Here is a 14614-nt window from a genome sequence, read left to right as displayed (position 1 = left end):
AATTCTCACGAGGTCAGGCTTCTGCTCATGGACCCTCCTCTCCAACTTCTACCAAATACCAACAACCAGCTGCCCTGGGGGTCCTCCTCCAAGGAGTGTCAAGAAACCTTAGCTCCCCTATCTCACTCAGCTTCCCTGAAACCAGGCTTTTCATCAATCACAGGCATCCAGAGTCTCCCTCCGCCCATCACGTTTCTTCCTCCACACCGTCATGAGTGCCAATTCTGCCATAACTCTCGAATGGGACTCTCCAATCACTCACTCAATCTGCTCATTTCAGAGCTCAGAAAAATAAGCTGCAAAAGGCTAGAGTGACTGGCATCAAATTACAGAGCTCAGGTGGAGAGAACTGGGCCTTCCCAGTCAAAGCTGCTTTCCCGTGTTATGGGATCTGCTTTGCATTAGGATGCAATAATCTTTGGTGTCAAATTCCTTATTGGGCTAAGACCTCCCGGCTTCCAAAATAATCATCATCATCATCATACAAGAAGAACACATGCCCATATGTCTAGAAACATGTATGTTGTGGGCATCTCTGAGACTCACACCTTACCAATTTCCTTCTACATGCTTAGCAGCAGTGATCCATGATCATGAAGACCTTTGCCCCTCACCCTGGACTGCATGAAAGGCTGGGGGCAGAGTCACCCTTTCTTCCACTCTGTTGTCTGTCCATCCAATCTAGATAAAGCATCCATTTGAGCAAGGTAAAAATACACACCTACATCAGCAGACAGGTGCTCTAGGTACCACAGTCATTTCTTAATACTCATATCCAAAGTGTATCTGTGGCTCCTGGAAAGAAACAACACTCAGTGTGTGTGTGTGTGTGTGTGTGTGTGTGTGTGTGTGTGTGTGTGTGTGTGTGTGTGTGCACATGTGTGTTTATTCACATATGTGTGGAAGTGTGCATACATGTATGTGCACAGGCATGTAGAAACCAGAGGTCAATGCTAGGTGTTTTCCTCTATTGCTCTCCACTTGTTTTAAAAGAATTATTTATTGTTTTATGTGATGGGTGTTTTTCCCCCGAATGTAAGTCAGTGCACCACAAAAAAGCAGTGACATCAGAGGTCAGGAGATAATTTCAGGTCCCCTAGGACTATAGTTACACACATTTGTTAAACACCATGTGGGAATAAACCCTAGTTCTCTGGAAGACCTGACAGTGCTTTTAACTGCTGAGCCATCTCTCCAGTCCTCCACTTTATTTCTGAGACGGGATCTCCAACTGAACCCAAAGCTCAATAACCTGAGTTGAGTAGACAGGCTAGCCAATGAGCCTCAGGGATCCTCTTGTCTCCACTCTCCATCCCACCCCATCCCACCCCAGTACAGGAATCACATGTTCTGATTCACACACAAGGAAACTCCATCTACATGGGTACTGGGGATTGGAACTTGGGTCCTCATACTTAACTCGGCTAGCCCTCTTTACTGACTAAACCATCTCCCAGTCTTCCAGAACCCACATTTTAAAAGACAACACTATTTGGGGGGGGGGCTTGTTTTTTTCAAAACAGGGTTTCTCTGTGGCTTTGGAGGCTGTCCTGGAACTAGCTCTTGTAGATCAGGCTGGTCTCGAACCACCTGCCTCTGTGTCCCTAGTGCTGGGATTACAGGCGTGTACCACCACCGCCCAGAAAGACAACACTATTTAAGACGGTCATCTACAAGCAATTCTGATTCCAATTATTCCTTTGCACATACCTGACTTTTTGTCTAAGAGGTCATGTCTCAGTCTGTGTGCACCATGGTGGATTTGCATAATTATGTATCCAAGTGCACAATGAACTTGGAGCAGGCAGGATTCTCAGCAAATGTCTAGAATGACCATACTGCTCCACTGAACAGCAGGTGACTTCAGAACATACATTAGTGTGGAACTGTGTGCTCTCCTGGTCTGGCACATGAAGCTTTTCCTGGGAAGGAAACAGCCTCAGCCCATTAACACTAGAGAACTGTCTGAATGTAATGTTCTCCCACGTACACGAAAATCAAGTGGAACAGACCGAAACGTCGGGGTGATTTCTAGACATCAGTCATGGATTTCAAGAAATGAAAATCTTTCCACTCACTCAGAAACCTGGGAACATGGCTATTTCTGGAACAATAAGAAGGCTTTGACCACAGTACCTATATTAGTATTTCATGCTCACCATATACTTTGCTAATAATCAAAATAAAGGAGATACTAACTTATTACTCATAAGTGGGTTTTTGTTAGTTTCTGAAGCCAAACTTTATAATCTCTAGTATTTTATATTTGGAAACTTACATTGTGTTTTAAAAAAACACAACAGACAATAGAAACAGTCACAAATGACTGTAAGCAAATATTGTCTTAAAAATCTTAGGTTATTTTTCTCCTGATGACTGGTTTCCTTTGGGACCACACAGTAAAAAGAACTTCCGAAAAATACCATTCTTGGCTAATTCTCTGCCTTTAGCAGGCCTACAATTGTAAACTTCACTGAACAAATAAGCTTCCTTCCTATTTTTAAAGTTTTCCAAAACTGGAGAGTCTACGTCTTTGGTTGGCCAGCTTTTTCTAGTTTAAAATCTTGGCAATAAGAAATTCCTCACAGTACCCTGAGAGGGAAAAAGATCAGAGACAGCAGAGCAGTCGCTCTCTGCTGGCTTCCAGGAAAGGCCAGAGTTGTGACCTTGGGCAAAGACATCCAGGCTGTGGGCGGCAGAGACCAGTATAATTTCTCTGCCCCATTTTCCTCTTATCTGATCTAAATGACTTGATGCTTGACGGAAGCACCATGTTCTTGTTCTGTTCTACTGAGCAAGAGTTTATGTTTAACTCCTACACCAAGTTACAAAACAAGTCAGAACCCAAGCATGACAACACGTATGAAATGATAACGAGAACACCAGTCGGGACTCCTTCTTGGTATGTGTGTTGGGTGTGTCTATGAGTGAATGGGTGTGTGCAAGTGTGTATGCAGGAGCACGCACTGCACGTGCATGCAGAAGTCAGGGGAGGGGGGCAGAGGATGTCAGGTGCTCGGGTCTGTTTCATCATCCTCCGTCTTACACTTTTGACACAAGGTTTCTCACTGAACCCAGAGCTACACCCTCAAGAATCCTTCTATCTCTACCCCATACCATGCTGGGGTTCAGGGGTGCATATGGTATACTAGGATTTTTACATGGATGTTAGGGATTTGAACTCACGTCTTTACACTCAAGCAGCAAGTGTTCCTACTCACTGAGCCATCCCCCCAGCCCCTGCACATCCTAGCTGTAATCACCTCACCCATGGAGGGCTTCATTTTTCTCGAGTTTAAGAATAGGAAGAGCTTGCCGGGCGGTAGTGGCGACGCCTTTAATCCCCGAACTCAGGAGGCAGAGGCAGGTGGATCTCTGTGAGTTTGAGACTAGCCTGGACAAGAGCTAGTTCCAGGACAGTCTCCAAAGCTGCAGAGAAATCCTGTCTCAAAAAACCAAAAAACAAAAAACAAAAAAAAAACAAAAAAAAAAAAAGAGGAAGAGCTGAGACTATAGCTCAGTGGTAGTGTGCTTGCCTGGCATCCACAAGGCCCTAGCCTAGGTTCAAGCTCTACCACCAAAAAAAGAATAATGATTTAATCATAATAAATAAAAAGAAGGAACAGAGCTAGCCGACTGCAGAGTCATCTCTACCCACAAATGCAACAAGGTAGTGTTGATGAATCATGCTTAAGTGCTTAGTCTGGCCCAGGAATTGTTCCATACTGAGTAGCTAAATGCTAAGTGGCCCAAAGGGAAGCCATTTATCCCCAGTTGCACTGATAGTTAGAAAACAATGTGACAGAACCCACTCCAAGGACTTGTTTCTTGCTGGAGATGGATGAAGATTTATGATTTCGGTCAGAGTTGCAATCACAAAAAGAAATTCCAAATGGAACAAGAAAACAGTGGACATTCAACACTGTATGCTCACAGGTTAGGACCTGGGGCCGAAAGAAGTCTAACACACCCAAGCTGAAGAGACTGAAAAGATGTGGTCACCATCAGTTATCTTACAAATGCAAGCTTGGCAAGCCATGTGTGGTGGGGCAAACCTATAATCCCAGTCCTTGAAGGCCTAAGTGGGAGACCATGAAGGCCTAAGTGGGAGACCAGCCTGGGCTACACAGAGACAAGGGGCAAGGAAGAAAAGGGGGAAAGGAAAGAGGAGAGGGAGTAAGGGGGGAAGAAAAAGGAAGGGGAAGAGAAAACAAACCCAGTAACCAATAAAGTGCAAACTTGAGGGAGGGGAGGGCTTCACTTCAAAACTGACCTCTTGGGACTACCTCATTGTCCTTAACATTCTTCCAATCCTGAACAATCTTTAATATTCCACTATGGTTTCTCTCTCTGGCCAAGAACTCCTGAAATGGAGGTATACTGAAAGTATTTGTTATAGGCAACTGGTTCCACCCTTGTGTGCCTACTTCCAAAAGCAGGCTAGTTGATCATTTTATGCCTTCTCTAAGGAAAGAAGTTCGTTTCTCAGTGGACAAGATCCTTTTCCAAGTTCTGCCAACCTATTTTATAATAAGAACACCCCTCCTCCCTGTACCTGAACAGCATATGGCAGATTAAGCATGGCAAACTTGGAGCCAAACAACTCACCCCTTAATCTCAGTGGCTATGACTTCTGCTGTTTGACATGGTGCCTACAGCTAATAAAGCATCATATTCCTGGAAAAGAGCTGAGAGAACAACGAGAAGTGTCTCACCATAAAAGCAGTGAGTATGTAAGATAAGGTGTGTGCCAGTTAGCTAGATTTAGTCATTCTGTGGTGTATATACTTCAAAACATCATGGGATGTATAGTAAATACAACTTTATCTGTCTATAAAACTATAACTTTTAAAAATAGCTTTGTCTCTGTGAGTTAAGAGGCCAGCCTGGTCTACAGAGCAAATTCTAGGACAGCCAAAACTATACAGAGAAACACAGTCTCAAATCTCCCCCTCCAAAAAATAAATAAATAATAATAAAACATAGCTATGATGGGTCCAGGGGAGTGGCTCAGCACTTTTAAGAGCACTGGCTGCTCTTGTAGAGGACCTGGGTTCAATCCCAACACCCATATGGCAGCTCTCAACTCCAGTTTCAGGGGATATGACTCCCTCTTCTGGCCTTCACTGGTACTGCATACATGTGATACACATACATACAGGCAAAACACACCACATAAAATAGAATAAAAATTTTAAACATTACAATGACTCTGGTAAGTTACTTTGGTTACTTCATATTCACACACACCCACACACACCAACAAAACACATAGGAAGAACCAATAATCACACTAGTATTACAATTATTCCAAGAATCAGTGAAGTTATTGAACCTGACTACTCCCAACATAATGGCTGGCATGCATAAAGTGTTCAGAAATGTGATCATCTCTTCCTCTCCATGGTATTTCAATGCTAACCCAGCTTTCCCTTCCCTTAAATGCCTTGAATAATATGTAATGCTTTTTCCAAACAAAATCAATCTCCCCTATTGGAGGAAAGGAATTATACATGTAGCTCACTTCCTATGAGTCTTCTACAAACAAGAGAACTAAATGGATCAGTGTGACACCACAGTTCAGTGCCAGGGAACTACTCTGCCACACTGAACTCCACCAGCTCTCACTCTGCAGAGGTTCAGGCCATACTCTCTCCCTGCACACAGTTCATACAACAGGTCCTTCCAGGCCACTGGGGACTCATGTTTATTGTACTTTTCCTAGTTCAAAGGATCTTCACTGGCACCAACCACTGCTCACACTTCCCATGGCTGTCTTGATCTGAAATTCACAAGTATGCTTTTATGTGACTAAATAAAGTATGGGGGAATAAAATATATTGTTTAAAAGACATGCATAGTTGTGACTCATGAGAACAAGTTTGCAAACAGTGCAAGCAAATCAGCAAGGCAATATTAATGTGTACAAAACCCAGAGGCAGAAATTTGGGTTTGTGTGAGCTTAGTGACCAAAACTGACTGCTCTGGGTACCAGTTTCCTTATGTGGATAAACAAACAGAATCACATTCAAAGCTCCTTCCACTTACTGAACAACAGGACTGCGCTCCAGCAGAGCAACCTCACCTGACCACAATCATTAGCCACTGTGCTAGAACGAAAGAACAGGTTCCTTCAGTATTCAATCTACACAAGTTCCAAGAGTTTGGTTAAAATAATGGGCTTTCCCTGAGACTAAAAAAGACTGGTGACAGAAGGTGCTGTGCAAACTCCAAGGGAGGGAAGCAACCAATAGTCTTATCCAGCTGTGCCGCCTAGGAACCACAGAATATGGGAAAGGGGGGAGAAAGATAGTAAGAGCCGAAGACTGTAAGACTAGGAACTCTACTGTAGGATTGTGTCTCCTAGAAATGAGAGTGAACCTTCACTCATGATACCTCTACAATATGGTTAACCTAAACAAGACCTGAACAAGGACATCAATAGACATGCTAAAGCAGAAGTCTCACAGAGTTCCACCCCTGGACAAATGCTGGACAGGGATGCTGAGGGTGGGAGAAAGTCTTCCACCATGAAGGAGCCGCCTAACTGAATATCCAGCACCAAGTCCTAAAGCCATACACATGTAATACTGAATGGGCTCAACAGGCTGTATCTGTGTATTTATGCATATGTGTGTGTGTGTGTGTGTGTGTGTGTGTGTGTGTGTGTGTGTGTATTGTGTGTGTACATATATGTATATATGTATACACACACATAAAACAATTTAGAAAGAGGACAGGGATTAGAGAGGGAATGGGTGGGAGGAGGAAAACACAAGGGAGGAGTTAGGGAAAGAAAAGAAGGAAAAGAGTATACAGGCAACACAAACTAGACTTGATTTAAAAAGAAAAGATGACACAAATTTGGATGAGTAGGAAAGGGAGGAAACCTGGGAGGAGTTTGGGGAGGGGGTTGATTAAGATCCATGAAAATTCTGAAATTTTCAAAAGAACTAAAAAAAAATTAGAGTGGGGGAAGAAAAGGAAAAAATACTGTTGTCAAAAACATGGGGGAGTCGGATGTGCAGTGGTTCTCAACCTGTGGGTTGCAACCCCTTATGGGCCACCTAAGACCACCAGGGTTTGGTTCCCAGCACCCATATCAGGTGGCTCACAACCACCTGTAACTCCAGCTCCATAGGATGTGACACTTCTGGCTTCCTCAGGCACGTGAACACATGATGACATGCACACATACACATAATTAAAAAATAACAAATCATTTGTCAACAACTTAAAAACAAGGCAAGCAGAGTTAGACAACAACCCTGAATAACTCAGGCATGTGAGAAAACTCCTACCAGTGTTTCCTAGCCATCCTTTTGCATAACATACCACACTGTTACCTCCTTTTACCCTTTCCTGAAGGTTTCACTCAGACCCCACGCTCTTGCATCCTCATAACTGGCTGAACAATTCATAAACAGCTATATTCACATTACAATTAACCTTCACAAGTCTCCTCTCCGCCCTAAACTACAAGATGCTCAAAAGGAAGGGGACATTGCCTCATTTCCATACCCACAGCATCCTAACACTGCATGTGTGCAACGTCTACTCGCTTCACCTCCCCATCTAACCAGGTTCTAAGCAGTCTATGCTTACAAATGGTCTTCACAGTTTCCTAAGCATGTTCTGATGTTAGTCACAGATTGTACAAACAATAGGAAATAAAGAACATACAGATGTGAATCTCTTTATAGAATGAGAAAATAGGCTTGGACAATTTTGGTCAAAGTAAGTAAACAGAATTCATGCATCTCTTCTGTCATAAAACATGACAAATATGAAATAATCTGCAGGGAAGAATCAAAGAATCATATGAACACTATGAAATGATCTTCCTGTCATATTTTTTTCAGGTAAATCTAGCAAACCAGTGTAGAATACTAATTTATCATTCTATTTATGACAAAATCAGAAATAATAGAAATTTTTAAGTGGAGTCAGTCTGAGGTACTTAAGTTTATATTCTCACAATATAACTAAAGATTTGTTTTTCCATAGGTCTCATAGATGTGCCTAAATAGTGCTATATGAGAATTCAAAGGGGGCTGAAAAGTTGTCTCAGCAGTTAGCAGCATTTGCTGTTCTAGCAGAAGACTGGAATGTTGTGCAATAATACTTTAAGGTGTGTTACATTGGAATATTTGTTTAATGATGCAAGATGTGTTGCATTATTTTATGTTGCATTTGTTTAACTCTGTGAAGCTGTGTTACTTTGCCTGCCTAAAACACCTGATTGATCTAATTAAGAGCTGAATAGCCAGTAGCTGGGCAGCTGAGAGGATAGGTAAGTCTGGCATGAAGAAAGAATCAACAGGAAGAGAAACCTAGGAAAAAGAGCAAGGAGTGAGAAAGGAGGAGAGGACGCCAGGGACCAGCCACCCAGCCAGCCATGGAGTAAGAAGGAAACAAACATATATAGGAAAAAAAAGAAAGGCAAAAAGCCCAAAGGGAAAACATAGTTAAAGAGAGACAGGATAATTTAAATTAGAAAAGCTGGTTAGAAAAAAAGCCAACTGAAGGCTGGACATTTATAAGTAAGAATAAGTCTCCATGCATTTATTTGGGAGCTGGTGTCAAGCCCCCAAAGCGTAAAAAGAAAAAAGGAAAAAACAAACAAAAAAAAAAATCAAAAAAACTATCCTGGAGTACAGTTCGAAGGATCCACTTGAGTGGCTAACCACTGCCTAATTCCAGCTCCAAGGGATACAACACCCTCGTCTGGCCTCTGGGGGCACCAGCATGCATATGCACACACACAGACACAACTGAATACATCTAAAGTAGTAAAATAAATCTTACACACACACACACACACACACACACACACACACACACACACACACACACGAAAATAATGTTTTTGCTCCTGAAATGAAGGGAGGGGAGGACTTCACATCACATCACCAGAAAGATGATGAACAGAAAGAAACAACCAGGAGACATCACTATATTCCTGTTACATTATCAAAGTACAGCTTTCAGCCTTAGTTAGCATCATCTTCCTTGGAGAAATATGTGCACCTTGAGGTCGAAGTAGACAATGCATAAAATGTGCCAGCTGAAGTACAAAAGGAAAGGCAGAGTTCAAATAAACTGCTCTGTACACTGGTGGGAGCAGAACCAAGAAATGGTGGAAACAAGAATGGAAACTGTTGGAGAGCACAAAGATCTAGAGCTTCCATCACCATCTCACCACCAAGACCAACCCTCCGGGTCCTGTCTTGTTTGATACAACCCAAACAGTCCATAGCACTCCACAATTGTTCTGCTGTCAACTGTGGCCAATATAACGCATGTGCCACAAATCATCTCTTCTACTGTCTCAAAAATGAAACACATATTATAAACATTAAACCATAAAACCCAGGCAGGAACACAGTGCAACAGGAACTTTCCTTATTGATGGTAAAAATACAAATATGGAAGACTGGACATACCTCACAAAAGTAAATAGAGGCTTACCATATGACCTAGAAATGTCCCATAGTCTATACCAAAAAAGGTAGAAAATACATGCCCACAGAAAATCCTATAAACATGATAGCAGTACCTTCATTTATAATTGCCAAAACTAAAACACAAGTAAGGCCCTCTTCTAGAGGTAAATGGGTCGGCTACAAAACATTCAAATAATAGAATATTATTCAGCAATAAAGATAAATGAGATATTATGCCTGGGGGTAAGGAGCTGGAGAGACAGCTCAGTGATTAAGAGCTCTGGCTGCTCTAGCACAGGACAGGGGTTCAATTACCAGCACCTACAATGTGGCCCACAACTGTCCATAACTACAGTTCCAGTGAATCTGATGCCCTCATTTGACATCTGCAGGTACTCACCTGGTACACAAACATGCAGACAAAACATGCATACTCATAAAATAAAAAACAAGGAAATAGAAAGGTATATTTCTAAATAAAGGAAGTCAGTCTGGAAAAGTTGTATATGGTATGATTTCGATAGGAAAAAAATACAGAGAAGAAAAATATTCATGTTTGTTACAGGCTCAGGGGGGAGAAGAAAGGATATAACACAGAGGGTTGAGGAGGCAGAGTGTTCTGTAAGACACTGGGAGCTGGTTCATTGTGGCCAGGCTCACCAGAGGGCCACCCCAGTGTGAGGTGCTAGTAACAGGACGGGCCATGAGGAAGGTGCAGGCAGGTGAGATAAGGAAGCCTCTGAATCTTCCACACAATTTTTCTATAACACAAACACCAGTTCCTTCTTGGTCATTTATGTCACTCTCTGGTTTCCCCCTACTCAACCTTCCTGCTCCCTTGTGTCCTCCTCTCCCCTCCTCTTCTCCCCTTCTCTTTCTCCCAGCTCCCTCTTCTCTCCCCCCATGCTCCCAATAAGCTCAGGAGAAGTCCCTTTCTCCTTCTCCAGGGGACCATATATGTCTCTCTCAGGGTCCTCCTTGTTTACTAGCTTCTCTAGTGGTGTGGATTATAGGCTGTTATTTCTTTGCTCTAGGTCTAAAATCCATATATCAGTGAGTACATACCATTTTTGTCTTTTTGTGACTGGGTTACCTCACTCAGGATGGATTATTCTAGTTCCATCCATTTGCCTGAGAATTTTAAGATTCCATTGTTTGTTTCTGCTGAGCAGTACTCCACTGTGTAAATGTACGACATTTTCTCCATCCATTCTTCAGTTGGGGGGCATCTAGATCTCCAGGTTCTGGCTATTACAAATAATGCTGCTATGAACTTAGTTAAACAGATGTCCTTATTGTATGAATGTGCATCTTTTGGGTATATGCCTAAGAGTGGAATGACTGGATCTTGCGGTAGACCGATTCCCATTTTCCTGAGGAGTTGCCATACTGATTTCCAAAGTGGCTGTATGAGTTGGCACTCCCACCAACAGTGGAGGAGTGTTCCTCTTTCTCCACATCCTTTCCAGCATAAACTGTCATTGGTGTTTTTGATTTTAGCCATTCTGACAGGAGTAAGATGGTATCTCGGAGATGTTTTGATTTGCATTTCCCTGATGACTAAGGATGTTGAACACTTTCTTATGTTTCTTTCAGCCATTTTAGACTCCTCTATTGAGAATTCTCTACTTAGTTCTGTACTCCATTTTTTAATTGGATTATTTCGTGTATTGGTGACTACCTAACTTGAGTTCTTTGGATATTTTGGAAATCAGCCCTCTGTCAGATGTGGGGTTGGTGAAGATCTTTTCCCATTCTGTGGGCTGCTGTTTTGTCTTATTGACTGTATCCTTTGCCTTACAGAAGTTTCTCAGTTTCAGGAAGTCCCATTTATTAATTGTCAATCTCAGTGTCTGTGCTACTGGTGTTATGTTCAGGAAGCAGTCTCCTGTACCAATTCGTTCAAGGGTACCACCTACTTTCTCTTCTAAGAGGTTAAGTGTGGCTGGATTTATGTTGAGGTCTTTGATCCATTTGGACTTAAGTTTTGTGCTTGGCGATAGACATGGATCTATCGGCAGTCTTCTACATGCCAGCATCCAGTTATGCCAGCACCATTTGTTGAAGATGCTTTCTTTTTTCCATTGTATAATTTTAGCTTCTCTGTCAAAAATCAGGTATTCATAGATGTGTGAGTGAATATCAGGGTTTTCAATTCAAGTCCATTGGTCTACCTGTCTATTTTGTGCCAATATCAAGCTGTTTTCAGGACTATAACTCTATAATAGAGCTTGAAGTCAGGAATGATGATGCCTCCGGAAGTTCCTTTATTATACAGGGTTGTTTTGGCTATCCTGGGTCTTTTGTTTTTCCATATAAAGTTGAGTATTGTTCTTTCAAGGTCTGTGAAGAATTGTGCTGAGATTTTTGATGGGGACTGCATTGAATCTGTAGATTGCTTTTTGCCAATATTACCATTTTTACTATGTTGATCCTACCTATCCAAGAACATTTCCTTCCATTTTCTGGTATCTTCTTTAATTTCTTTCTTTAAAGACCCAAAGTTCTTGTGACACAGGTCTTTCAGTTGTTGGTTAGCATTACCCCAAGGTATTTTGTATTGTTTGTGGCAATTGTAAAGGGTGATGTTTCTCTGATTTCTTTCTCAGTGCATTTATCATCTGTATATAATAGGGCTACTGATTTTTTTTTTTGAATTAATCTTGTATCCTGCCACATTGCTGAAGGTGTTTATCAGCTGCATGAGTTCCCTGGTAGAGTTTTTTGGGTCATTTATGTAAACTATCATGTCATCTGCAAATAGTGAAAGTTTGACTTCTTTTCCAATTTGTATCCCCTTTGTTGTCTTCTTGTTCTAACTAGAACTTCAAGTACAATATTGAAGAGGTATGGAGAGAGTGGACAGTCTTGTCTTGTTCCTAGTTTGAGAGGAATCATGTTGGGTTAATCTCCATTTAGTTTGATGTTGGCTGTTGGTTTGCCAGTATTTTATTTTAGTATATTTGCATCAATGTTCATGAGGGATATTGGTCTGTAGTTCTCTTTCTTAGTTGTGTCTTTGTGTGGCTTGGGTACCAAGGTTAATGAAGCCTAGCAAAAAGAACTTGGCAATGACCCTTCTGCTTCTATTGTGTGGAATATTTTGAGGAGAATTGGTATTAGCTGTTCTTTTAATTTCTGGTAGAATTCTGCACTGAAGCCATCTGGCCCTGGGCTTTTTTTTGGTTGGGAAACTTTTGATGACTGATTCTATTTCATTAGGGGTTATAGGTCTGTTTAAATTGCTTATCTGTCTTGATTTGATTTTGGTAAGTGATAGCTATCCAGAAAATTGTCCATTTCCTTTAGATTTTCTTTTCTTTTCTTTCTTTCTTTTTTTTTTTTGTTTGTTTGTTTCAAAAAGCTTTATTTTTTCTTGGTCCAAGACCTCGAGAGGAGCTCCAGGGCGGTTACAAAGCTTCCTAGTTGCTCGAAAGGTTCGGGTGAAGGTCCTGAGGCTGGGTGGTGAAGAGCAGAGGCAGCCACTTGGAAGGTGAGGCCTCCTAATCGTGCGTGACAGTAAGCCGCTTGAAGAGATATTCTCCCAGAGAAGGCTGGGGCATGACAGTTTGCATTGGTTGGGGACCAGCCAGCCTATGGATGTTGGTCAAATGGGTGGTTGCCCATCTTCTTGAGGAGCTTCACCTTCTCCTGCAGGAAGTGGCTTTTCCAGGAAACCACAGAGATGAGGATCTGTGCAACCGGAAGCCAGGGAATGAAGATCCAAGAGGGCCTGGTTCAGATCCTTCTCCAGTGCCAAGGCAGCTTCCATGGCCTCCTGGGTTTTACCCCACTCATCTTGAGATGGCTTCTGCACATCCTGGAAGAGTGCGCAGCCACCACAGTCGTTCGGAAACTTGAGGAGACACTCAGCACCCTCAAGCTTCTCCTCGACCAATAAGGGGAAGAAGTGGCCTACACCCTCCAGAGCCACATTATCCCGATCAAAATAGTAGCCCAGAGAGAGTAGGTGTAGAAGGCCGGAAGGTGCAGGTTGACCAGGCGGTTCACGGCAGCTTCTACTTTGGTGGAGTAATTCTGACGAATCTGGGAGGTCATGGCTGATCTACTGTATGTAGCTAACTAAAAAGAGACAGTGCTGGCTGGTCCTAGGAGCCCAGGATGGCGAGGAGATGGTCCCAAAGGCTGTGACTGGAAAGACTGAAAAGTGGGTGGAAGCTAACAGAGAGGAGTCCCCGGATCTGCTCCATCCAAACACTGTTGAAGCAAGACACAGATCCAAGGAACCTCCAAAGCTGCTCCTCCTTTAGATTTTCAAATTTTGAGTACAGGTTTTCAGAATCATCGGGTTATAGATTCTCTGGATTTCCTCAGTGTCTGTTAAGTCCGCCTTTTCATTTCTGATTTTGTTAATTTGCATAATCACGCTCTGCTGTTTGGTAAATTTGGATAAAGGTTTGTCTATCTTGTTGATTTTCTTGAAGAACCAATTCTTGTTACATTGATTCTTTGTATTGTTTTATGTGTTTCTACTTTATTGATTTCAGCCCTCAATTTGATTATTTCCTGGCATCTACTCCTTCAGGGTGAGTTTGCTTCTTTGTTTTTCAGTGGTGTTGGTAATTCTCTAGTGTGACTATTCTCCACTGTGGGCACTTAGTGCTATAAACTTTCCTCTTAGCACTGCTTTCAAAGTGTCCCATAAGTTTGAGTATGTAGTGTCTTCATTCTCATTAAATTCTAGGGAGTCTTTAATTTCTTTTTTTTTTTAATTTCTTTCTTGACCCAGGAATAGTGCAACAGCTCATTATTCAATTTCCATGAGTTTGTAGAGTTTCTGCAATTTGTGTTTTTGTTGAATTCTAACTTTAAAGCATGGTGGTCTGATAAGATACAGGGGGTTATCCCAATTTTTTGTATCTGTGTAGGTTTGCTATATTGCCAAGTATGTGGTTGATTTTAGAGAAGGTTTCATGTGGCATTGAGAAGAAGGTATGTTCTTTTGTGTTTAGATGGAATGTTCTATAGATGTCTGTTAAACCCAACTGGGTCATAACTTCTATTAGTTCCTTTTTTTCTTTGTTAAGTTTCTGCCTAGTGGTCCTGTCTAGTGGTGAGAGTAGGGTGTTGAAGTCTCCCACCATAAGTGTGTGAGGTTTTACGCGTGATTTGAGTTTTAGTGTTTCTTTTACGAATGTGGATGCCTC

At 42.0% G+C, this 14614-nt stretch overlaps 1 protein-coding gene and 1 pseudogene across 5 annotated transcripts in view; both read right to left on the bottom strand.

Annotated features, from left to right (window-relative positions):
• The window catches only part of LOC100755731 (TBC1 domain family member 1), a 201607-nt gene that overhangs the window by 102642 nt on the left and 84351 nt on the right, over window positions 1–14614 (bottom strand). The window lies entirely within an intron of this gene.
• Window positions 12737–13785, bottom strand: LOC100755438 (annotated as a pseudogene).

The sequence above is a fragment of the Cricetulus griseus genome (assembly GCF_003668045.3).
Source record: "Cricetulus griseus strain 17A/GY chromosome 1 unlocalized genomic scaffold, alternate assembly CriGri-PICRH-1.0 chr1_1, whole genome shotgun sequence".
Taxonomy (NCBI): domain Eukaryota; kingdom Metazoa; phylum Chordata; class Mammalia; order Rodentia; family Cricetidae; genus Cricetulus; species Cricetulus griseus.
The sequence above is the reverse complement of the archived record's forward strand: the minus strand, read 5'-3'. Positions and strand labels throughout refer to the sequence as shown.